This window comes from Miscanthus floridulus, chromosome 9 (genome assembly GCF_019320115.1).
Source record: "Miscanthus floridulus cultivar M001 chromosome 9, ASM1932011v1, whole genome shotgun sequence".
NCBI lineage: Eukaryota > Viridiplantae > Streptophyta > Magnoliopsida > Poales > Poaceae > Miscanthus > Miscanthus floridulus.
The window spans coordinates 90,767,386-90,794,856 of record NC_089588.1 but is presented as its reverse complement, the minus strand read 5'-3'; the positions used below and the strand labels follow the sequence as shown (position 1 = coordinate 90,794,856).

At 44.0% G+C, this 27,471-nt stretch overlaps 2 pseudogenes; both read left to right on the top strand.

Moving 5' to 3' along the window:
* LOC136482366 (F-box/LRR-repeat protein At3g58940-like) overlaps positions 1-2,077 on the top strand; it is a 30,543-nt pseudogene extending 28,466 nt beyond the window's left edge.
* Positions 57-27,099, top strand: LOC136480274 (uncharacterized; annotated as a pseudogene).
* Positions 27,100-27,471: the final 372 nt, after the last annotated feature.

Genomic DNA, 27,471 nt, shown 5'->3' with positions numbered 1-27,471 from the left:
GCACGATGGTGCAATGGCGGCTGACTGTGCATGAGGGCTGGGCTTATATAGGCGTGATGGTGGGTGGAACTAACGGTGCAATAACTCGCACCCCTCGGAAGACGGAGCGCGCCTGCGTTGGGAACCAGCGCGAGCAACCGATGGAGTCCTGGGTAAACGCGGCGTCTCTTCATGGGGAACTGAAGGGCCACGACCAGTCCAAGGACCGGGTAAAATGGCAGCTCTTCATGGGAACCGCGCGACCAGCGTGGCCGGGGAGTTGAAGGGCCTACACGCAAAGTAGGGACATATAATCACTCAAAGGAATAAATTCCTTCAAACTTACCGAAATCAGGTGATAGCTCAATGGTTTGTCCGCTACTCTAGAACTTGTAGGCTTCGGTTCAATTCAGGGATGCAACACATTTTTTTGCATTTTCTTTCAATTTATATTCCTTCATTTTTAATTTACAAGTTTTTTAGTCCTAATTTTTGCCAATTTAGGTTTATACAATTCCAATATATATTTTCTTAAGTCCTAACACAATGTGCATGAGGGAGTGGATGCTATCACAAATACAAAGGTAAGTGTATATCACTAACTTGGTTTATCACAAATACAAATACAAAGATATGTGTATCTTGGTGTCACGAACCTAAACCTAGGTAAAGATGTCACGCTGCAAAAAGATGGTTTGTGCGATAAATTCTGTCCTTGAGGACATCGATTACCAATTTGCACTGAAACATTGTCTTAGCTCCCACATGAAATCACCTCAAGGCAAAGAAGCTGACATTGAACATGATACACCTATATGATATGCCATATATATGATACACCTATATGATACACATTTGATCAAACAAGATTCCAACTTGCCTATTCATAAGCCCCTAGTACCTTGGACACATTAGAAAAAGGTCTGTTCGTTGTAGAGTACGTAAATAGTAAAGCAAATGACAAAATGTTAATACAAGGGGTCGAGTAACACAATGCAAATAAAACCACGTGAAAGGAAAAAGTTTTTCGAGAAATTGGAAAAAGATTCACCTGATTTGGACAACAAATGCGAAATCTAAACACGTTTAACGTTTTTACAATGAATCAAAATAAAAAAGATGAACACCATGAACCCAGCGCCGACAAGTGGGTCCCTCATGTTAGTGGCACACCCTTTTCCCACTTATTTTTTTTGTAATTTTTGTTGAAAATTGGCTTGACGCCCGCATGCAGCCATTTATCGCCTAATACCCCGCCCATTATGCGAACAAAGCGAATCTTAACCTCCCCACTTCCTCATTATCCTCCCCATCTCCTCCAATTCTTTCCTTTCCCTCCTCCAACTCTATTCCCGATCTGCACCCGTCGCCGCTGCTTGTCTTCGCCGTCGCGTCATCATTGGAGGGGCGTCGGTGTAGGACAGGCCACACCCGGAGGCCGCCGCGATGTGCCTCCCCACCGCCGTTGCTCAAACCTCAAGGACTCCCGAACTTCCTCTTCGTCAGAGTTACGGTAACCCTAAAGCCATTGATCTATTCACTTTTCATTTACGAAAGAGTAATGCATGTACCTGTGTGTCTATGTAGTTTACTTGTTCAATGTAGCTGGACTGCAGATTGCATCAATGGAGACTCAATCAACATCACCTGCGTTCAACACGCCAACACCTGCTTCATTGTCTAGACCCAGGGCGACGATATCACTTTTTCAAACACCTTTGTCCAAGACGGCGACACCTCCTGCCGATGAAGATGGAGGTGATGGCAGCCAATCATAAGAAAACCTCCGGCGTTCCACTCAGGACGACGATAGGTAACGACACAATGTCTATCTAGATGCTACTGCAATGATTTAGAATTTGACAAAATACTTCAATAATAGTGAGATCCTTCAATAAACGGTAGTGAGATGCTTCAATAATATGAAGGACACATTATTGTTTGCCATTCTCAAGTTGTTCCTTCTTTAAATATTGTTTAGGGTGTGCTAATGTTTCTCATTACATTTTGTGACAATTCAGAACAAACATGGACTATTTCTTTCACTTGCAAGGGGGCACCGGGGGGACAACAATTTGCTCAGTATACAATAGCCAGGGACGACCTCACGTTTGGTAACTTAATAACAATGAAATCAAATTTGGGGTATGGTACCAGGGACTACTTGTACTACAAGAGAAGTGGTAACTCGGTAGCAACACTAAACGAGATCGAATATGATGTCGATGCAAATGCAATGATATCAAGTAATGTAGAGGAGAGGGAGGTCAGATTAGTATTGTCAAGAGATCAAATAACAGAGCAAACTGTGGACATAACACCCATTAAATTGCCAAGAACTGTGGCATCAAATAGTGAACATTCCATAGATGAGTCACTTGATGATTACAAGGTGTGGCTTAAAAATATGCATAGGCAGGGCCAAGGCATGGGTAAGTTATGTTGCTGCCCTATTATGAATTGTTATATTATATTATATTGCAATGGCCAGATCACTAATAGCAGCATGGCTTTCATAGATTTTGAAGATATATACAGGGATGACACAATCAAGACTTACAAAGAATGGTTAAGGGTGCAAGGACAACTAGATGAAATTAGTAATATATACCTTCTTTTCCCAAAATGTCAACCAACTTATTATTAGTCCTTCGCAATACATTTATAGTTTACACTTGTGACCTATTGTCTACAGGTGCATATGACAACCCTACAAATCAGATAGTTTTACTAAATTCAAGTCAAGATAGCAATCCAACACCACCTCTGAACCAGCCATCAAATGCTCGGCATGAGAAAACATAGGGAGATAGTAAGTGATGCTTATTGTGATTTTATTTTGATGTTCAGTTCAGTTTTCCCTATGTAAATGATTTTGTTTAATCTCTTGCACTGTATATTGTTTCGATGGACAAGACTCCCAAAAGAGGAAGGCACGAGGTACTGTGAAAGGATTGGCAGCCAACCACAAGAGATCCAAGCAGGGCAGTTAGAAGCTTAAAGTCCAATTCTCTACACGTGGAGGAGCTGTAGGTGAGAATGCACGCACATTTACTGATGAAATAGTAGTGTACACAAGGAAAAAAGCACCACTCATTGGGGTGAGAACATGGAAGGATATCGACCAAGATGTCAAATATTCAATAGTATCTGATATGATGGTAAGTTTTTGATTTATTTTTTCTAGCATACATAGTTTTGTTACCAAATTAGTTAAGAAGTGACCTAGAATTTATGTTTTATATGTTGAACAGCATAAGTGGGACATTGAGAATAATGAAGAAAATAGGAAAAAAATATGGACCATCGCTAATGAGCGTTACAAAGGATGGCGAGCAACATTAAGTGCTACGTACAGGGCATACACCACCTATGAGGAGAGAATGAGACATAAGCCAGAAGAGTTGGACATTGTTGAATGGCACTATCTGGTTTTGTATTTTGGCAAGACAAGTTTTCAGGTTTGATAACCATTACTTTATTCTTGCCATTTGCACTTGATGAAATAATGGCTATGTTTTGGTACATTGTAATATTTTTTTATAATCAACTCCTTGTGTAGAGGGTTAGTTGCAAGAATTCTCAGAATCGGCAGAATGTAAAGGTACACCATCGGGCAGGATCAAAGACTTTTTCTCAGTGTGGCTTTGAGAAGGTAATAACTTCAGAAGCACGTGACCATGCTTCCTTACCTTTTGACATATCGCTAATTTGTTACATTCTTGCCTAATTAGAGGGACCCAATAACTGGTGATGAGCCAAATGATTTGGAGCTTTTCATGATCACGCACAGTAAGAATGGGCAATAGACAAGCCAAGAATCTAGGGATGTCTATGTGAGTATATAACAGTTTGTACAAACCTTATTAACTGATGCAAAGTGGCCGGCTACAAAATCATTTTCAATTAACTACTTCAACTGTCCTCCTTTGTTAGGATAATGCATGCAGCAAAATTTTGGAGAGGGAAACAGATGGAGAAGCACTCATCATCTCAGACGTGGAGCAAAATAAGATTTTCTAGTCAGCCTACCAAGAAACAAGAAACTACAAATCAACCAAGATCTATACTAATGGATACTTGGCAAAATACCCAACCAGAAGGCAACTACTGTATGAGGATTACTAGTACCAAGTGCATCAGGAATCGGCACTAGCCGAAGCATTTTCAAAGCTACAAGAGAGATTAGAATCTCAAGAGGCTGAAAGGGAAGCCGAAAGGGAAGAACATAGGCATCAGATGGAACAAATGAGAAGGCAAGGGAGGCCGATAGAGAAGCTCTTAGGCAAGAGTTTATGGCAATGATGCAAGCAACACATGTACAAGCATCAATACAACATGTAATAGTCAGCTACAAACCATGCATCATTTTTGTAGTTTCAAACTCCACTCATGATTTTTCTGACCAAAATTGAAATGCAGGCTAACAAAGATGGGGGAAAAATGTAGAGGTTGCTGCTACAACAAACATGGATGAAGAAAATGTAAATACAGAAAGTGAAGAAATATCACATCAGCATGTAGTTTGAGAACTGAAGAGTGTTTAATGTTGTCATGTGATAGTCCTTAGTATGAGGCATAATTTTCCCTCCATCTATTGATTTGCAGGAAAACCAAGATAACATCCCACCACAAACACAACTCGAAGCTACAGCAACGGCATGTACAAGTAGTGGTCGCACAACTAGAAATAGTGCTGCGAATAAAACTCAAACTGGCCAAAACGAAGGAGGGGATACGACATTTAGTTTTACTACTACTAAAGCACTGAAGGATGCTACGGCTAAGAAACGAGCATTATCCAAAAGGAATTAACAAGCTGGCAAAGCACAGGTGATTTTTGACTCCACTACCTATGAATATTTCTGAATCAGATTCAGTTGCCTAGTTCCTGTTACTGTAAAGTGAAATGATACTTAGCTGAATACTAAGTTTCTATTTGCTGAATATACAAATGTTAATGATTGTTTTAGGAGCAAGATAGAGTTTGAGTGGAGCGCACAACTGATGATAGACGGTCGATGTCAAGCCAACCTTTGCTACAGTGCTACACATAGCTTATTACATTTTGAATTGTTCAAAGTAGCTACTGTGCGTCAGATACCTTATGTGTTGTTGTGCGTGTGTTATCAACTAAGTTTGACATTGGATGTGGTTTCATTAATGAGTTGTACGAACAAAGCATATTTTGGTTTAATGGATGTCTAAATGCTTCTTTCATCATATATTGTTCGGCATGCAATTATTGTTTGAAGCAAACAGAGCGTTGCAATATGGACTATCGACAAAATAATTTGGCGTTGCAATATATGATATAGGAACAAACAAACGGTGTTGAAAAAAACATCGTACCAACAAAATAGTGGGCGTTGCAATATAGTCTCCAAACTGTAGCAACACAATAGTTAGCGTGGCAATAGAGGGTCCAACAATAGCAACCTCTAGCAACCAAACATTTACCGTGGCAATAGACGGAGGCACCTATAGCAACCACAATGTTTAGTGTTGCAATAGAGAGGCTACCTCTAGCAACCAAATATTTATCGTGGCAATAGACGGTTCCACCTATAGCAACCAGTATTGATCGTGGCAATAGCGCAGCTACCTCTAGCAACCAAATATTTATCGTGGCAATAGACGGTTCCACCTATAGCAACCACCGAGATAGCGTGGCAATAGAGGGTCCATCTATTGCAATGCTATTGATGCGTGGCAATAAGGTCTATTGCAACATCCAATATCATTGCTAGTGCACCTATTGCCATGCTTAGGGTACGTGGCAATAGGTATTTCTGGCAACACCAGGTGTGTTGCAATAGTAACTATTGCAACACCCACCATGGTTGCCTATACTATGGGTTGCAACACTACATGGCGTTGCAACAACACTCCTTGGTGTTGCAATAGGGGAAAACCTATCGCAACACCAAAATGAGTCGTTGGGCAAACCTTTTGCCATGGTTACTATGGCAACGCCTGCCAACGAAAAAAAAGTGTTGCAATTTTGCCTATCGCAACCATTTTTGGTATATTGCAACGCTTTTAGGCCGTTGCATCAGGGATAAAACCTTGTAGTGAGCGCCATGGTCGGCGCTCATGGCGTGGGCGCAGCAGGGAGGACGCACTGCAGTTCCATCGGCGAGCTTACCTAGGACTAATAGGTCATATCCGTGGGCGTCACTAGTACAGAAACGAGTTGTACTCCTAGTTGGGAAACCCCTTCAGTCCCGGTTTCCCAACTGGGAGCACGAATGCGGGACTAAAGGGCCCCTCCTTTAGTCCTGGTTTCTAGCCTGGGACTAAAGGTGGTAATACCAACCGGGACTAAAGAGGCCTCCCAGCCTAGCCACGTGGGCTGGCCCTTTAGTCTCGGTTGGTATTACCAACCGAGACTAAAGGTTTTCTTTTTTTTGTTTCTATTTTCAATTGATGATTCATTTTGGTTTTCGAATAGGTTTTCGAATACGCTTTCTACACTGCTAATAATATACGTATTCTACACGCTTATAATGTTCGAACATTTTGTACAAACCAAAGTATGAAACTAACATATATATTACATGCATATACATATATTGTACGTTATTTTATGTACATATAATATGTATATATATTACAAATAAAGCTTGCATTGTATATTCTATCATGTCCTTGGGATAACAAATTCACTCCATCTGGTTTGGCTTCCATGTTTCGTTCACGTCATTGTAGAACTCGCCGGTGGGGTTTAAGACCTAGTCATTAAGAAATCCTGCTATGGTCTCTTGAATTGCTTTCAGTTGGTCACGTCGTATGACTTTTTCCTTCAACCATAGAGTCTTCAATAAAAGTTAAAGGAAAAGTATTAATATATATATATATATATATATATATATATATATATATATATATATATATATATATATATATATATATATATATATATATATATATATATATATATATATATATATATATGTGTGTGTGTGTGTGTGTGTGTGTGTGTGTGTGTGTTGGTCACGTGATTACTTATATATATGAGCAAGAAAAGAAATTGTGAATATATGAATATATTTATATAACGTACTTTGAGGATCTCTTCAGGAGTTCTTTTTGCGTACGCCATGATAAACTCGCAAACATAGTATCCGCAGTAGTTGTTCCCCTGTTCTTGCCTCATAACCCACTTTTACGAGAAAAAAGATCCGGTGAATTGAAAGCATGCATGGTGTTAATTGAATTATATATATATATATATATATATAAATGTATATATATATATATATAAATGTATATATATATATATATATATATATAAATGTAGCTAGTACTTACTTTGTGTGCGATTACATCTAGTGATGCTTTGCAATGTTTCATGTGGTGTTCCTCAATGAAACTTTTCCAAACACTACGCCCAATAAAATGAAAAATTAATTTGACCTTTAATAATTGTTGCAGTTAAGAGATCGGGGTATATATAGTTGCTAGAGAGACCAAATTACCCTTGGATAATATCTATCAAGTCTTGGTACTCTGTTTGCTCTTTTCGTAACAAGTCTAAGATGCTCAACCGACTATTGGCCATATCGATGACCATCAATATCCGGTGATTGCTGCATATGTTTTTATAAACAAATATGATCGACATTAACTAGAGTCAACATATATATATGGGAGATGGCTTAGCTAGTAAGCATATAATTGAACAAATGTCCATATGATCGATATTAATTATTTAACACTCACTTGAAGTTGTAGGGGAAGAGTATGTCCTTGTTTTGTTGGTTCACTAAGAACCTCATGAGATTTTTCTCGAGTTCAGCTTTCCATTGAGGCGGGGGATTAGGGTGTTTGAATACGACATTTGGATCAACGAAACCAACGTCATTATCCTTTCTCTTTCTGAGTTATGTCGTCTCATATCTGCATATATAAAAATATAGTGTGAGGATATATAATTTATATATATACATGTAGCTTTATATATATACACTTTAATAGTAGAAAATAATCACACTTACAGACAATAGCAGCTAATGAGACTTTTGTCGAGAGAGTCCAGGTGGCATAGTTGGTGTAATTCTAAAAACTCGACATATATAACGTCATCGCCATGGAAGTAATGTTGGTTTCTAACTCTGACAGAAACAAAGTTCTCTCCCCGTTCACACGCCGCCATGTACCACTTGTTTAGTAGGTACATTTGCGTACCCAGTTCACCTAAGGCCTCAGGGTTGTATAGACTCTTTTCATGTTCAAATTTCTTCCAAGGATCCACTTTCGGAGTAGATGGTCCTTCAGTGAGCACTTGGGCAAGGTCCAAACCAGTATCCTCATAAAACCAAGCCAGGTCCTCAACATCGACGTCTAGTAAGTCTAAGTTTGAACCATATTCATTAGGAATGACAAGAGGGGGGACTAATTGTTACGATTGTTGTTTGAGTTGTGCAACACCTTTCCCTGCTCTAGTCTTTTTTTGCGCCGCCTCAAATGACTTGGTGAGAGAGCGGTCGTAGTCCGATTTTGGCAGGGTCTTTTGAGATTCACACTTTTTCTAGTCCACCTTCTTTCTTAGAAGATCTGGAGGTAGGTAGAAGTACGGTTTCTCCAGGTTCTCCCTTGCTTCTCGTTGCTTTCTTACTTTTTCGAAGAAACTGCTCACATCTTTTTGTACTGCAGCATTTAATTCCTTTTCACTTTTCTCAAAAGACAGTTTTTGGGGAATAACTAGATTAGAGGAGGCTTTCTTCTTTGCCGGCTGGTGGGCCAATGGCTTCGTTTGCGGGGCGGACCTCTTAGGAGCTGGCTGCTTCTTGGTCATGAAGTGAGACGGGGCAGCCGTTGGAGACCTCCTTGGAGGCGTTGGAGACCTCCTTGGAGGCGTTGGAGACGTCCTTGGAGGTGGCAGTGGTGGCGGCGTTGCATAATCATTCCCCAGAGCACTATGATGATTTGGAGATTGAATAATTAGACTTAGGTTGGCGGAGGCCCTACTGTGTGAGTACAAAAAAGAATAATTAGGTATAATAAATTGTTATTATTAATCATGCATGTCAATAGAAAATTAGTGAAAAAATTGTTTCATTCACTTTTGTCCGCACCTATTGTCTGGCAGTTGAGGAAGCGGCGGTGGACTAGAGACCCTAGGAATAATGATGTAGCGCTTGTGCCATAGTATGAATGTCTTCTCTGCTTCTCCTAGAGTCTTCTCCCCATCACCTCCTAGAATGTCAAGAGCCAGATCACTAAAACCTTTGTTAACTCTATCCACTGAGACGCTAACATATCCCGGTGGTATTATTGCCCCATGGATTCTTGGTGTCTTGGTAGGATCTAGAGGAGAAAAAACACCGAGAGCCACCATGATTGTGGCATTCCCTTTTGGAATATGTAGCTCACATGATGTAAATGGTGCAGTGATGTCATCCACGGGGAAACGTACCATTGCGTCATTTTGATTTGGCAACTCTGTGGAAGCGCAGCTGCTTTTCAACTGATCAGGGGGGCTAATATTAATGTTGATTCCTAGATCTGATGCCTGCTTTTGGGCACTCATTGCTATTTGCACTTGCTTTATGATTTCATCCTGCATTCTAGCTTGCATGTCTTTTTCGCGCTCCTGTGCTTGAAGCAACGCCTCCCGTGACTCATGAACATATTCCTCTAACCTGCTGATCCGCGCTGCTTCCTCATCCTTCCTTCTCTGCCGACTTCTGTAGGTATCTCTATTGTTAGGGAAACCATGCTCTTAAGAAATGTTCCGTCCTAAACCTCTTGTTCGGCCACTGTGTTCAGTAGTCCCGATGGCATACGTCAGTTCATCCTTCTCTCTATTGGGCCTGAACGCACCAATAGCTTTAGCTTGTAGAGCATAAGAAAATCTTTGTGTTGCTCTTTCGAGTTTTGGGCCATGAACCAGCTTCCCGGTCTCTAGGTCTAGTCTTCCCCCATGAGCAAAAACCCAATTCTTCGCACGTTTGGGCTAATTGATTGATTCTGGTGTGATACCCTTGGCAAGAATGTCCGTGTCGGGTACCATAAAAAGGGGTCCCCTAAGCAAAAACCGAAAAGATCACTTAGACCCTATAAAAATCGAAGCCAAGAGACAACTACCGGCAAACCCCCACCTTATCCGAAGCTCAGCTGGGCCGCCCGGCTGACCTCGAACAAATCTAGACCTACCCGAAGCGGGCTCGGCGCAAAATGAAACCGTAAGGCCTCAGACGGGGTATCGATTCTCTGTCTCACTTGAGGCCCTACACATAAGGCCTCGGACGGGGTACCAATTCTCTGTCTCGCTCGAGGCCCTGCACGTAAGGCCTCGGACGGGGTACTGATTCTCTGACTCGCCCGAGGCCCCTTCCGCTAGGCCTCGGACGGGGTATCGATTCTCTGTCTTGCTCGAGGCCCCACACGTAAGGCCTCGGACGGGGTACCAATTCTCCATCTCGCTCGAGGCCCTACACGTAAGGCCTCAGACAAGGTACCGATTCTCCGCCTCGCTCGAGGCCAGCTCGGTAGCCACCCTGTCTCCGCCGCCTCGACCGGGACGTCACGCCTAACTAACGTGGCCAACCACTCCCGCGACATCAGTCGAACGACGGCCCGGTACAGCAGAGTGGTCGACGAGATGGGAGTCACATCAACGCCACGCCATCCAGGACAAGACGGGGCGGGGGTTACCGATCGCTGTGCTTGGCGCTGTGCCCACAACTGACGCCCGTGCTGCACTGTGCTGCCTAACCCCAACTGCTTCGAGGACAGTGTGGTGTGGGGAGTCAAGTTCGGGTACCTATAGCCTTGGAATCAGTGTACAGGACCAACTGCTCCCTCCGAGCCTCGGCCATCCACTTCGGGGTCTCGGTAGCCTTGGGATTCGCGCCCGCTGAGCCCCCCACGATGGTTTGGCCTCTACACCAACTGAGCCTCAGCTCTCTACGCTGTCGACATACAGTGACCGACACGTCATCCGCCATGCCCTGCGTCAAGCTATCACTAGAGCTCCCACGTCGCACAGGATCGGGTGTGATCGACGCGTCACTCCAGTGCATCAAGGACAAGACCGCTCCGTCGACCATGTCGACACAGTGGCAAGCTACAGGTCTCAGACACGCCACCTCCACTCACAAGACTCCACGTAGCGAATGCATGTATCGCCCCTATCCCCCCTTCAACTATAAAAGGGAGTGACCAGGGCCGTTTCTGGAGGAGGGGCACACGAGCTCATGGGTTCACGAACTCACGCATAGACGCACGCACAGATAGACGGAGATTCAAACACACACACGTGCAAGCAACATGCAACACTCTGTAATATGCATGCTTCCTCGCTACCTGAGATCAACATCTCAAGTAGCCCACGCCACTCCACGCAGAGACCTGGGACTAGCTCCCTCTCTCGCTTAGCTTGTAACCCCCTACTACAAGCACTTCGGTGCAAGGAATACAAGATCGATCTCTCAGACTGGACGTAGGGCACCTATTGCCTGAACCAGTATAAACCTTGTGTCTCTTTGCATCACCATCCGGGATTAGGGGCACGTAGTACATTTTCACTAGTTGGTTGAGGGCCCGCCGGTCCAAAACACCGACAGTTGGCGTGCTAGGTAGGGGGCTGCTACGTGTCAGCTTCGTCATCCCAACGAGTTTTGGATGGCAGACCCTGTATGACCACTACATCTCGGCACGGTGATCTGGTTTGGGAGCCTAGAGTTTATGTCTCTAGGATGTGAGTATGATATGGTACTCCTCACACCTAGAGCCCCACCGACCGACAATGATACCACGCACTAGCAGCCCAGGCACAGGCGGCGCCTGGGCCGCCGCTCTCATCATGCTTGCCAGGCATGACACGGGCGGGACCACCCAGACATCGCACAAGCTCAGGGCGATGCACTAAGCTCCGCCGGTACCCCATGCCCGGCTGTTGGTATAGAGTCCCTGGTTGGGGACCTGTCTAGCTTAAGCCTGGGCAAGGGAAAGACGCCGGTGGCATGCAGCGACACCCCGTCATCAAGCCCTGCCCCGCCACCTCCAGAGGGGTCGGCTGAGCACAGAATTGATATCAATGAAGGTTCAAAGCCTGTGAAGCAACGACTACGACGATTCTCACCTGACAAGAAGGCAGCAATTAAAAAAGAAATCACAAAACTAATGGCAGCCGGATTCATCAGAGAAATCCTCCATCCAGATTGGCTAGCAAACCCAGTTCTAGTCTAGAAAAAGAATACGAACTACACAGATCTCAACAAACACTGCCCGAAAGATCCGTTCGGGCTACCACGCATTGATCAGATTGTTGATTCAACAACAGGATCTGCCCTATTATCCTTCCTTGATTGCTATTCAGGATATCACCAGATCGCATTAAAGGAACAAGACCAGAGCAAGACATCTTTCATCACTCCATTCGGTGCCTATTGCTACAAAACCATGTCATTTGGACTCAAGAATGCTGGTACCACTTACCAAAGAGCTATCCAAACGTGCCTTGGTGATCAGATCGGCGAAAACGTAGAGGCATACATGGATGATGTAGTAGTAAAGACAAAGAACCCGGATACACTAATTGAAGAATTAAAGCAAACCTTCGAAAACCTGAAAAGATGGAGATGGAAATTGAACCCAAACAAGTGTGTATTCGGAGTTCCTTCAGGACAACTACTCGGATTCTTGGTTAGTCATCGCGGAATCGAAGCAAGCGCCAAGCAAATTTGAGCCATAACAGAGATGGGCCCTCCTCGAAGTGTCAAAGATGTGCAGAAGCTAACAAGCTGCATGGCGGCCCTAAATCATTTCATATCAAGACTCAGCGAAAAAGGGTTACCTTTGTTTAAACTGCTAAAGAAGACATACAAATTCGAGTGGACAGAAGAAGCCAACGAAGCTTTCAAGAAGCTCAAGGCATACCTAACTTCCTCGCCCGTTCTCACACCTCCAAAGAAATACGAAGACATGATGTTGTATATTGCGACAATTTCTACTATGATAAGCACAGCGATTGTCGTAGAAAGAGAAGAAGAAGGGCGTGTATATAAAGTACAACGCCCTGTATACTACATCAGCGAAGTACTATCAGAATAAAAAATCCGGTACCCGCATGTACAAAAACTACTCTATGCCCTATTGATCACTTCACGCAAGCTTCGCCACTATTTTGAAAGCCACAAGATTACCGTGGTGACAGATTTCCCACTCAGAGACATCCTACACAACAGAGACGCAACAGGGTGTATATCTAAGTGGGCAGTTGAACTTGTTGCTCTCAATATTGATTTCACCCCATGGAAGGCAATTAAATCTCAAGCCCTAGCTGATTTTGTTGTCGAGTGGATAGAAATTCAATAATCTATGTCAAATACCATCCTTGATCATTGGAAGATGTAGATGGATCACTTAAGCTAGGCGGAGCCGGTGCAGGCGTTCTCCTCATTTCTCTAGACGGAAAACAACTCAAGTACGTCCTTTAGATATTATGGCAAGCTACAAACAATGAAGCAGAATACGAAGCCCTCATCCATGGGCTACGAGTGGCAATTACCCTCGGAATCAAGCGTTTACTCATTTATGGCAATTCAGCGGTAGTCATCAATCAAGTCAACAAAGATTGGGACTGCACCAAAGAAAACATGGGCGCTTACTATGCTGAAATACGAAAGCTCAAAAAACATTTTCAAGGATTAGAAATTCTACACGTCCTGCGCGATTCTAATATTGCGGCAGACGTCCTCGCCAAGCTTGGATCAGACAGGGCAAAGGTCCCACCCGGTGTATTCATAGAAGAGTTATCAGCACCCTCTATCAAACAACCCGGTGAGATAACTCCTAAAATCTTAGCTAAAGGTACCCAGATTTTGGTAATCACCACTTCATGGACCAAGGTTTTTATTGATTACATCAAAGAGAATAAGTTGCCAGCAGAAAAAGAGGAAGCTACATGAGTTGTTCGCGGAAGCAAGAACTACGTCCTAGTGGGAAACAAACTCTACAGAAGAGCCGCATCATCAGGAGTACTCCTAAAATACGTCTCATTTGAAGAGGGCAAAGAGATCCTAGACGAAATAAACTCAGGTTGCTGTGGAAATCATGCCACTTCAAGAACACTAGTCGGCAAAGCATTCCGCACCGGATTCTACTAGCCAACCGCTTTGAAAGACACAGAAGAACTTGTCAGAAGATACAAAGGTTGTCAAATGTTCGCAAGACAAGCTCATGTGCCAGCTCACAATCTCATCTGCATCCCACCTACTTGGCCTTTCTCCTGCTGGGGGCTAGATCAAGTAGGACCTCTCAAAAAAGCAAAAGGCGGTTTCGAGTACATCTTCGTAGCAATTGACAAGTTCACCAAGTGGATTGAATACAAACCACTCGCAAAATACAGCGCTGCCAAAGCAGTCGAATTCATCCAAGACATTATGCACCGCTTTGGCATGCCCAATTGAATTATCACAGATTTGGGTTCTCCCTTCATAGCCACAGAATTCCAAAGTTGGGCACAGGACTGCTGCTTCAGAATAGATTACGCATTAGTCGCACATCTAGAGGCCAACGGACAGGTAGAAAGGGCTAATGGACTTATACTAGCCGGATTAAAACCGAGATTGTATGAAGAACTAATGGACTATGGATCAAAATGGATTGAAGAATTACCTAAGGTCGTATGGGGGCTACGGACTCAAATGAGCAGAGCCACCAGATACTTACCTTTTTTCCTAGTTTACGAATTAGAAGCCGTACTACCTACCGACTTGATCTGGACGTCACCAAGGATAGAACAATATGACGATGGAGAAGCAGAACAAACCCGAAGATTAGAGCTCAACAGTACAGAAGAAGTCAGAGTAAACGCTACCCTTCAATCAGCAAGATACCTCCAAGGATTAAGGCGCCACTACAACAAGAATACCCAGTCTTGATCATTACAAGTCGAAGACCTAGTACTAAGAAGAATACAAAAAACTGACAGACACCATAAACTACTCAGTCCATGGGAAGGTCCTTTTATCATAAAAAAAGTCATCGGACCAGGCACATACAAGTTGGTAACTGAAGACGGAAAAGAAGTCAACAATACATGGCACATCAGCTAGCTAAGAAGATTCTACGCATGAAAACAACTCAAGGGAAAATATATACACAAGCCACAAGAGATCAATGTTCATGATCAATAAAGATGGTGCTCATCAACAACATATGTACTATTATGACTTATCAATGTTCATGATCAATAAAGATGGTTCTTTCTCGACAACATATGTCCTATTATGGTTCTCCCCGAGTTGTTTCCAATGAGCATACCGGCCGAGAGCAAAAGAGCTGAAAAGATGCTTGAGCCTGTCGATGAGGGTAGCTAACAAGCTAACACCCGAACAAAAAAGCGAAAATGGCTGAAAATACGCCTGAGCATACCGGCCGAGAGCAAAAGAGCTGAAAAGATGCTTGAGCCCGCCGATGAGGGTAGCTAATAAGCTAACACCCGAACCAAAAAAGCAAAATGGCTGAAAGGACGCCTGAGCATACCGGCCGAGAGCAAAAGAGCTAAAAAGATGCTTGAGCCCGCCGATGAGGGTAGCTAATAAGCTAACACCCGAACCAAAAAAGCAAAATGGCTGAAAAGATGCCTGAGCATACCGGCCGAGAGCAAAAGAGCTGAAAAGATGCTTGAGCCCACCGATGAGGGTAGCTAACAAGCTAACACCCGAACCAAAAAAGCAAAATGGCTGAAAAGACGCCTGAGCATACGGGCCAAGAGCAAAAGAGCTGAAAAGATGCTTGAGCCCGCCGATGAGGGTAGCTAACAAGCTAACACCCGAACCAAAAAAGCAAAATAGCTGAAAATACACCTGAGCAAACCGGCCGAGAGCAAAAGAGCTAAAAAGATGCTTGAGCCCGCCGATGAGGGTAGCTAACAAGCTAACACCCGAACGAAAAAAGCAAAATGGCTAAAAATATGCCTAAGCATACCGGCCGAGAGCAAAAGAGCTAAAAAGATGCTTGAGCCCGCCGATGAGGGTAGCTAACAAGCTAACACCCGAACCAAAAAAGAAAAATGGCTGAAAATACGCCTGAGCATACCGACCGAGAGCAAAAGAGCCAAAAAGATGCTTGAGCCCACTGATGAGGGTAGCTAATAAGCTAACACCCAAACCAAAAAGCAAAACGACTAAAACTAAGCCTTAGCATGAATCAGAGCAATTTCAAGACAAGACCCTTACACTCAGAAGATCCCAAGAAGCACTACATGGTTTCACTTCGGAAAGCACTCAGACGACGCTTGTACCTACTCAGCAGGACCTGAAGGAACAAGACGAGGCTTTTCAGAGCTCTACCATGAAGTGCTCGGGGGCTCGATGATCCTAGGATGTTTTTGCAACCAAGGAAAGGACCAGACACCGAACATATCTCGAGTTAAGCCAAAAAGAAGAAGCTGAAGATACTCAAGATCGCTAGTCCTAAGTCTTTTTAGTACTAACAAGAACACAAAGTTTGTCAAGACAACGATCTATACCGAGTTGTTTACAAGTCATAGACGAAAGCTAGACAAGCACTTGATAAGTCAAGGAAGTCTGTCAAGACATCAATCTACGTATACCAAGTTGTTTACAAGGCACAAAAGAAAGAAAAGCACTCGACAGATCAAGGAAGTTTGTCAAGACAATGAATTACCTAAACCGGGTTGTTTACAAGACAAAGAAACACAGACAAAGAAGACATCAACAAAAAATGGAAAATCTCCATTCAATCTTCAAGTATAGTGTTCTATTAAAGCTGGAATATAAAGGTCGATTACATCAAGCAGTGTCATCAGGAGAAGAAATATCAATGTTAAGATTATCTACAATCTTCCTGGCTAAATCGTCGACCTCAGGCTCCAACTTCTCAACAGCATCCAGATACTCTTGACTCTCGGCTTCATCAGCAACCTTGGACAAAGGAAACTCCGGAGAAAGAACCCGGACCTGGGCAAGAACATTCCTAGTGCATAGATGGGCACACCTCTTCACAAACTCCTAGAAATAGGTCGGCACTTGGGGAATAAAGTGAGCCCAAGAATGATCGTCATCTGCTGGAGTCCGGAGAAGGTCGGCTACTGACCGAAAAGACTTCCACAAAGCCTTCCAGTTCTCAGTAGCCGTTGCCAACTTGCTAGTCAAGTCTTCAATGATTTTTTGGGCCAGCACAAGATCTCTGTCAGCTCCATGCCTAATCAACTTAGCAAGCGCGAGTTCTTCTTTAGCTCGAGTAATTACCTCCTCAACCTTATTGTGGTTAGTACAAACAAGTGTCTTCATCTCCTCGATACCCTCCGAGAGCTTCTGCTTTTCAACTCAGAGAGCTAGACCAAGCAACAAAAGACAAGTCAGTAGAAAGGCAAATCTAAATACAAAAGGAAACAAAAAAGAACTCGCAATACCATGGCACTCTTTTTTCATGGCCTCCACATTTTTCAAGGCCTCCTAGGCAGCTGCATCCTTCTGCTTTTCTACCTCAACTACCCGGGCACGGAGAGCCTTCTCCTCCATCTGATGCGTTTGACGCTCGGTCTCCAACTCGGCCCGACAGAGGTCAAGCTCTGCCTTCAAGGTACTCACCTCAGAAGACAACTTTTTCTCATTTTCAGACGAGAAAAAGAAGCCGGTATGATCATGAGAAAAAGACTGAGCAAAAAGAGAGAGAAAAACAAGACATAAGGATAGGAGAAAAACGAACATCCAAAGAAAGAATTTTAGAAAAACTTACCTGGAGCTTTTCGCCAAAAGAAGTCACAAGGGTTGACAAGCTTCCCCAGGCGGCGGTTAGCTCTGACAATCGATGAGTGGCATCAAATTGCTACACCACATCATCGGCCAAAGGCGGACCGCCAGAAGCAAGAAGAGGAGAGGGAGAAGCCGGCCAATACAAAGAAGGCACGACCAGGGCAACCTCCTGGGAAGCCACGGCCAACCCCTCAGATGAATCCACCGCCATGGCCACGGTCACCTCAGGAGTCAGCAAATCAGTGGCTACGTACTCTGCCCCCCTCACAGTCGCCTCGACGACCGTGCATTTCGAGTCCTAAGACTCAGTACACAAGGGCGCACTAGAGGTCTGACAAGAAGTCGACTGAGGGTTTAGGGATGACGAAGGCCTGAAAGTTGACAAGGAAACTCACCAATAAGAGCAAAAAAGGAGAACGGGAGCAAAGAAATAAAACCAGAATTCACTCACTCAGATATCTTCTTCTTCATAAAACCAAAAGAAGACCTCGCAGGGGAACCACAACAGCAAAAACATCGCCACCACCCTACGACGGGAGTAGCGCGGCCGGTACTAGAGCCCCAGAAGAACTCGAACCCGATGACCTCTTACTACAAGGGAACAAGACCAAAGTCAAAACAAAAAGGAGTCAACAATAGGAAAATGAGAAAAGAACTCACCGACGAGTAACAAGGGAGGCATCATCATCCTCCTCTTCTTCACTCTCGACCAAGGCCACCATAGCGCCAGCTAAAAAAGGACAAAAGTACTCGGTCAAAGATAAAAACAAACAACAAAAGGGCAGAGCGTATCAATATGCTCACCTAAGAGCATGCTAGCTACAACTGGAGTACCTAGACAAGTACTCGACTGGCGAGACTTCTTGGCAACAGATGGAGTAGAAGAAGAACTATCCGCTCGCCCCCTCTTTCTGAAAGTATGAGGAGCTCAAGGAACTAAACGAGGAACATACTCTTCATATACATCAGAAAATGTGGAAGAAACACCAGGAAGCACCATGGTAGTTTGAAACTTACTGGTCAAGAATGCCCCAGAAAGACTACCCCCAGCCTCCACATTTGCAGGACAATCATCAAGGGGAATTGGATCAGCAAAATTACGCCCCAATTCCTATAAAAGAGTAAAACAACAAGACAAGGAAGATTAAGCAAAAGTGGACACAACAAAAGAAAATCAAAAGTACCCACATAAGAAAAGAACAACTCACAGCAGGGGGCGGGTTGTTAGCACTGTATTCAAGGACAGCAAGCGGGACGACGCTTACTCCTTTCAGCATCTTCAGAAGACGCTCGAGCACCTCCTCATCAGTCAACTCAAGGGCAGGGACCATATGAGAAGGGTCCTCTGCCCAAGAGTACTCGAAACCATAATGCTCTCGCTCCTTCAAAGGTCAAACTCGGTGGCGAAAAAAACTAGAAATAATCCCAAAGCCGGTCAAGCCTTGCTGTTTCAAAGTGCAAATCCTCTCAAGAAACGGCTTGATCGTCTGGAGCTTAGCCGCCATCTCAGGATTCTTTTCCTATCGGTTATTAACCAAGGGACTAGATCCAGAATGAACGGAAAGAGGAGGAATCAAGTTGGTGGCATAAAACCAGTCAGCGCGCCAATCCCTCATAGAATCAACCAGGCCGTAGTCAAAGAATTTGCTCTTAAGACCCTGGCGAAACTGAATCCCGCAGCCACCAAGAACATTGGTGTCATCGCGGCGGGGTTGGGGCTTCAGGCGAAAGAAGTAACGAATGAGAGAAAGAGAAGGAGGAATTCCAAGAAAAGTTTCACAAAGATGAATGAAAACGGAAAGATGAAGGACATCATTGGGAGCAAGATGGTTCAGGCTAATCCCAAAATAGTTGAGAAATCGGTGAAGAAAGGCAGAAGCAGGAAGGCAGAGACCGGCACGGATGACGGAGATGAAAAGAATAATCTCACCAGGACTTGGAGCAGGGACCCGATGCTCGCCTGGAGCTCTCCAATCAGCAAATTCCTTGCTCTGGAGCAGACCATCGCCGACGAGCTCACGAAACTGATCTTCAGTTGTTGTTGGAGCCGGCCAGATCTTCTGAGCAGCCCTCATCACCATGAATTCTTGATTTTCAATAACAAAAAGCGATGCTTCCTCGTCGACAAAGGTCGCCTGGGACTTACTCGCCGACTTCTTCCTACCCATATACTAGCAAAGGCAATGGGGCACTAACAATTGGGAAGGCTCAGATGGCAGCGCTCAGATGACGGCAACAATGGCGGTGGCGGAAGTTTGAAGACTAGGGTTTCAAAGGAAAATTAGGGCAGTAAGGAAGGAGAAGAGGAAAGGCCCTTAAATAGATTTTACACCAGTAAAAACGCGGCCCACCAGGCCCGCCTTTAACACGGCATGGAGATGCAACGGTCCATTTACTGACACAGCTAAAATGATGGACGGTACAAATCCACACAACGGTACAGTTCAACGGGCAGATTTCAGACTTATCCATCCAGCACCACGGCAGAGTTATCACATTACTACAAAAAGAACTCATCAGCCATGAAGCAACGAAGGGTTACCTCACAAGGGACACAACAACCCGGTCTTTATAGAAAGAACTCGAGAATCTCATAAACAACCGGGAAATCAGGAGAATAAAGAATGACAGCCTAGAAGACAAGATTCTTTCCATTATAAATGGTTTCAAAAAAATAGAAGATTACACACCTTACAAGACCCAACGAACTCGGTACTACGACAAGCAAAGTAGCAAAGAGGAACCCGAGCACGGCTAGGCTCTAGAACGACTACGTGTTCCAGATTGCTACTCGGTAGGACAAACCGCCCTCGGCTACACTATTTTCTTCAAAGGACGGACGCAGTGCATCCAAAGCGGAAATCAGCAGCACGGCGGGACAACATGGAGCAGAGAAGGCCGGCGAGCATCTGTCTACCCAAGTCTGATGTGATGCTGGATATGGTGTTGATATGCACCGGACAGTCTCAGGGTAGGCGACAAGGATCAACCCAGAACTGCCAGATGAAGGATCGTATCCCACATCACAAGACTCCCTCCAACTACCGCCACGTACTTCCAAGTACAATGCTACTACGGGATTAGCCTACCTCTAATCCTTATCACAAGACTCCCTTCAGCTATGGCAAGATACACAAGAACTACAAAATACGCCCGGGGGCTGCTCTACTTCATTAACTATCATATTCATGACTATGGAGATTTCAGACCACGCAACAAAGTGCTCGATGAATCAAAACAGCACAACAGAAGGGTATTTATAGACCAAAGAATCGGTGCACATAGACCGGGAGCACCAACGGAACAAACCTAACAAAGGACAGAGTGAAAAGATAGAATTCAATGAAAGAGGACTTAGGCGTGAAGGAACAGTACTCAAGGACGAGCATATTCGAAAGGATATACCAACACTGTACAACTCGTGAGCAAACAACATTTACACTCAACCACTACCATACAACCACATCTGACAACAGCAGACTACCAGAAAATATGCCAAGACCCTGCACCTGAGTTCTTTTTGAATAAAAGAACCCGGATATACGCTCAGGGGCTGCATCAGGAGAGGTTTTTCGGCTCTTTTGAACAACATAAGATTCAAGACCCTCCAACTTTTTGTTCCAAATAGCAAGAGACTTGGGAGCTACACTCAGTGAGTGCACTTTTTCCTTCAAAAAAAGAAAAAAAGCACACATCACTCAGAAGACTTCTTCAAGACAGACCACTTCAAGGCCACACGACAAAAAGAACCCAGACATAGCTATATCCGAGCTCTTTTTACAAAGAACCCGGGTATATGCTCAGGAGCCCTTCGATGAAGAATCAGAGCGATTTCAAGAGAAGACCCTCCAGCTCCTTGTGCCAAACAGCAAGAGGCTTGGGGGCTACACCCAAATGGGAGCACTTTTTTCTTCAAAAAGGTACAGACCACGCAAAGATCTCACAAAGCGCTACACGGTTTCGCTCAAGAAAGCACTCGAACGACGCTTGTTCCTACTCAACAAGACCTGAAGGAACAAGACGAGGTTTCTAGGGCTCAACCATGAAGTGCTCGGGGGCTTGTCGGTGCGAGACCCACAGGATACCCCGCAAGGAAGAGAGAAGATCTAGTCTAACTAGGATTCTTCCCATGTAATCCTAGTAGTAATACTACCCTGTAATCCTACTAGGACTCTATATTGTAAACCGACTAGGACTCTGGCCTCCTAACTATATAAAGGAGGGCAGGGCTCCTTAGATCGAGAGTTCAGAGGACAATTGTACAACACGACACTTTACAATCAATCCAACGCAAAGGCTAACACCGACTGGACATAGGGCTATTACTCGATCAAAGATCGGGGGTCTGAACCAGGATAAATCGAATGTCTCTTGCGTTAACCGTCGAGTTCCGCATACGCTGAAGCCCGAACATACTGCCCCGGGTACCCCCGTGGCAGGCTATCGGTGGTCAAACATCGACAGTACCCAATATTGTTGAGGTCCACGGTTGTCATTCCATACTGGTTGTTGACTGCTACCCCGCCTCCAGTCGCCTTTACCCATTGACACTTGAACAAAGGTACCTTAAAAGTAGGTGCATAGTTTAGTTCCCATATCTCCTCTATGCGGCCATAATATGTTTGCTTATTTCCATTAGGGTCGGTGGCATCTATGTGGACACCACTGTTTTGGTTGGTGCTCCTTTTATCTTGGGCTACTCTATAAAATGTATTCCCATTTATCTCGTACCCTTTGTATGTGAGGATATACCATGATGGCTGCCTAGCCAACAAATACAGTTGCTCATCAATACTCTCATCACCCTGACATTCTTTTCACAACCAGTCACTGAAAGTTTCCATGTGCTGACGCGTAATCCAAGCTTCAGACTTCCCTGGAAACTCGGATCGAAGCAACTCTTTATATGTCTCGATATACGGATCCACCAAGGAGGAGTTTTGTAGAACTATGTAATGTGCTTTATTAAAATAATTGTCCTGCGTACCAATATATGTTTTCTGCCCTAGTGTCCCCTTTCCACTTAGTCTCCCCTCATGTCGCGATTCAGGAACATCAACCGGGTCAAGGTCGGGAATAAAGTCAACACAAAACTCAATGACCTCCTCTGTTCCATAGCCCTTGGCGATGCTTCCTTCTAGCCGAGCATGGTTGTGAACATATTTATTTAGGATTCCCATGAACCTCTCAAAGGGGAACATGTTGTGTAGGAACACAGTACCGAGAATGCTAATCTCCTTGACCAGGTGAACTAGGAGGTGTGTCATGATATTAAAGAAGGAAGGAGGGAACACCAACTCAAAGCTGACAAGACATTGAACCACATCATTCTGTAGTTTAGCTAGATCCATTGGATCGATTGCCTTCTGAGAAATTGTATTGAGGAATGCACATAGCTTCACGGTGGCTAGACGTACATTTGGAGGTAGAATTCCTCTTAATGCAACTGGAAGCAATTGCGTCATGAGCACGTGGCAGTCATGGGACTTTAAGTTTAGGAATTTCTTCTCTGGCACATTTTTTATACCCTTTATATTCAAGGAGAATCCAGATGATACCTTGATGCTTGCTAGGCATTCAAACATGCTTGCCTTCTCTTCTTTGCTAAGAGTGTAGCTGGCAGGACTTAAGTAATGGCGTCCATCATCTGTCTTCTCTAGATGCAGGTTGTCTAGTTCTTTCAAACATCGCAGGTCCTGTCGTGCTTCAAGTGTGTCCTTAGGCTTCCCATACACACCCATGAAGCCTAGCAGGTTCACACAAAGATTCTTCGTCAGGTGCATCACGTCGATCGCGCTACGGACCTCTAGGACTTGCCAATAGGGTAGCTCCCAAAATATGGACTTCTTCCACATAGGTGCGTGACTGTCGGCGTCGTTCGGAATAGGTTCGCTGCCATGTGCCTTTCCAAATACTACTTTCACATCCTTGACCATATTGAGTACATCCTCACCAGTTCGGTTGCCCGGCTTGGTCTGGTGGTCTGCCTTACCTTTAAAATGCTTGCCTTTCTTTCTTAGGGGGTGATTCGTAGGAAGAAATCGACGATGGCCAAGGTACACAATCTTTCGACATTTTTCAAGAATATACCTTTAATGTCATCGAAACAGTGCGTGCATGCATTATATCCCTTGTTTTATTGTCCTGAAAGATTACTTAGAGCAGGCCAATCATTGATTGTTACGAACAACAATGCTCGTAGGTCAAAGTGCTCATGTTTGTGCTCATCCCACACACGTACACCTGGTCTATTCCACAAAAGTAGAAGTTCTTCAACTAGTGGCCTCAGGTACACATCGATGTCGTTGCCAGGTTGCCTTGGGCCTTGGATGAGCACTAACATCATAATAAACTTACGCTTCATGCATAACTAGGGAGGAAGGTTGTAGATACATAGAGTAATAGGCCAAGTGCTATGACTACTGCTCTGCTCCCCAAAAGGATTCATACCATCCGTACTTAAAGCAAACCTTAAGTTTCTTGCGTCATTTGCAAACTTCGGGAATTCTCTATCGATTGCTCTCCACTGGGACCCATCAGCAAGGTGTCTCAACATATTGTCTACCTTACGGTCTTCTTTGTGCCAACGCAACAACTTTGCATGGTCTTTGTTTCTGAATAGACGTTTGAAGCGTGGTATTATAGGAGCATACCACATAATCTTGGCAGAGATTTTCTTCATGGAACGTTCGCACTCAACATCACCAGGGTCATCTCGCCTGATCTTATACCGCAATGCATGACATACCGGGCATGCATCTAACTTCTCGTACTCCTCGCCACTGTAGAGGATGCAGTCATTAGGACATACATGTATCTTCTGGATTTCTAATCCTAAAGGGCAGACTACCTGTTTTGCTTCGTACGTAGTGGCAGGCAATTCGTTATCCTTCGGAAGCATCTTCTTTTGGATTTTCAGTAACTCCCCAAATCCCTTGTCAGATACACCATTCTTTGCCTTCCATTGCAGTAATTCCAGTGTGGTACCCAACTTTTTCTGCCCCGCATCACAAGTTGGGTATAGCAATTTCTTGTGATCCTCTAGCATGCGCTCGAACTTGATCTTCTCCTTTTCACTTTCGTATTCTCTTTGTGCGTCACGAATGGCCTGACCAAGATCATCAGCGGGCTCATCTTCTGCCCCTACCTCTTCTTCAGCTTCCCCCATTGCAGTATCATTGAAGGCACCATATTCAACAATTATGTCATCATCGTCCCATTGTTCTTCTTCACCTTTTTCCATTACAACCCCGGTTTCTCCGTGCTTCGTCCAACAAATATAGTTTGGCATGAAACCCGACTTCAACAAGTGTGAATGAAGACTCCTTGATCTAGCATATTCCTTCAAATTCTTACATATGGCACATGGGCAGCACATGAAACCATCGCGTTTGTTTGCCTCAGCCACACGTAAGAAAGAATGCACGCCCTCAATGAACTCTTGGGAGCGGCGATTAACATTGTACATCTAATGCCGGCTCATCTGCATTACATGACATACATACCATATTAAAACCTAGAACATAATTAGTTAATTATACGACATACATGCCACCACACAAGGTATTAATTTATGAAAGTCTCGCTACAATGTAGACAATCCCAACTACCACTAAAAAAACTAAAGCTAAAATGCGCTTCAGCAGTATAAGGATTTCGCGACCAATCCCAACTAAAACAGACAGATCATGCGTTTGTTCAACATCTATGGGCTTCTTCCGCAGGATCACTGCCTCATCAGCCGCCGTAGCCGCCTGTGCAAGAGAGTTTTGCACGTGTTCAACATACTCTTCCTTCCAGTACCAGCTTGAATATCCAGTGCCATCCCACTGAAATTAAAACAAAAAATTAGAACTTTAATCACAATCATCATGAAAATAAGTATAAATTAACTATAATCATCAAATGCGACAAAATAACTCACATTGTGATCCGGACACTTGTAGAAGATACGGCCCTTGTTGGAACACTCCTTCCTCACCCGGTACTCCATCACAATCTTCTCCTCATACTTGCCGCATGCAATGAGAGGGAGGTCCGGCCTCAGTCGCTTTGGAACCCGATGAGAGGCCGATGACCCGGAAGCAGTTGCCATCTACTCTCTATACTCATTTTTAATATAATATAAATTTCTCATTTTATAAACAAATAAAATTAAAAAAACTCTAAAATTCTCTATATCTCTAAACCATGAAGTGTGCTATGCATGCTAGAAATGAAAGCTGAATACTAGTTTTGAATAACTACTTTAACCTTCCTTCATCCAAATATGCAAACTTTAAAGTGATTTTGAGCTTCAATGGCTTACAAAAAAAATTCCACCATAAAAAACCACATATAACTAGTCCACAAAATGAGATATGCTACTGATGAAACATGAGAGTATAAAGTTGGTAACCTTTACAACCGAAGAATCGATGGAGGAATCGAAGAAAATCTTGTGATTACCGGTGATGAGGAAGAAGAGAGACCGACGATGAAGCAAGAACACTGAGGTCGAAGTGGCTCGGACTCGGGAAGGAAGAAGGGGTATATAGGAGGGGACCTTTAGTCCCGGTTGGAGACAGAAACCGGGACTAAAGGTCCCTTTCTAGTCCCGGATGGAGCCTCTTGCCGGGAGTAGACTTTTACTTCCGGTTCGAGGGACCAACCGGGAGTAAAAGTTAACCTTTAGTCCCGGTTGGTAGCTTCAACCGGAACTAAAGGTCCCCTGCAGCAAAAGCCTGCCGTAGTAGCCATTGGGCATTGACCTTTAGTCCCGGTTGAAGCTACAAACCAAGACTAAAGGTCTCTCTAGTCCCGGGTGCGAAAAATACTGGGACTAAAGCCAAATTTTGAAGTGGATCAAAAGCCGTTTCTCTACTAGTGCGTGCACCTGTGACACGATGGCCTTTTCATCTTCCTATTCAAGGTAATCTGCTACTCGAGTTGATGCATGTTTTGTTCAGATCATGGGTACGATTAGATGTCTGCATGTGCTTGTTTATGGTCCATGTATCCATGTATATATCCTTTGTAACTTGACCATGTATACGACTAGGAGTAGCAATCTGACCATGTTTACGGTTTACTCATTCGTAATTTAGGTGCGAATGGAGGCAGTGGACTCAGCGACACCGACGAGCATGTAGAAGTTGAACCCGAGGGAGGCGCCAATGAGGAAGGAAGGCAGAACGGAGAAGCCACTGGTAATCTTGCATCTTGTTCCTTAAATTCATCTTGCATGCTGTACTCACACGTTGCTTAAATTTATCTTGCATCCTGGGTTGATTTGCACTGCATTTTTAAAACTAGCAGTAATGAATTTACACTAACTATCTTCACTTTAATCTGCAGGTGCCAACGGTACATTGAGGAGGAGAAGAAGGTGGTATTGACTCCATGAGAAGCAAACTGCCTACACAATGTCCTTGTCCATTGGAAGCGAGATCGCTTGCTTTGTCTTCCCCTTGGGCATGGTAGATGAGTTGCAGTTGTCCATGGAGTATGGCGTGAAAGAGAGGGAGAGAAACAAAGCTACGGAGATACGCGTGCCAGACTCGATGGAATGCATATGTACAGAGAAAAAACGATAGGTATCGATCGTTCTGTTAAGAAAAAAAATTTCCTAAATCTATGAGATTGGTCGGGGCATGTGCTATGTACCGTGGAAAGATTTCTAAACTAATCGGCGTTGGAGCTGATACGTACCTATATTTTGAAATTTTCTTTAGAAATTTATATGACTTATATTAAGGAACAGAGGGAGTAATTTAAA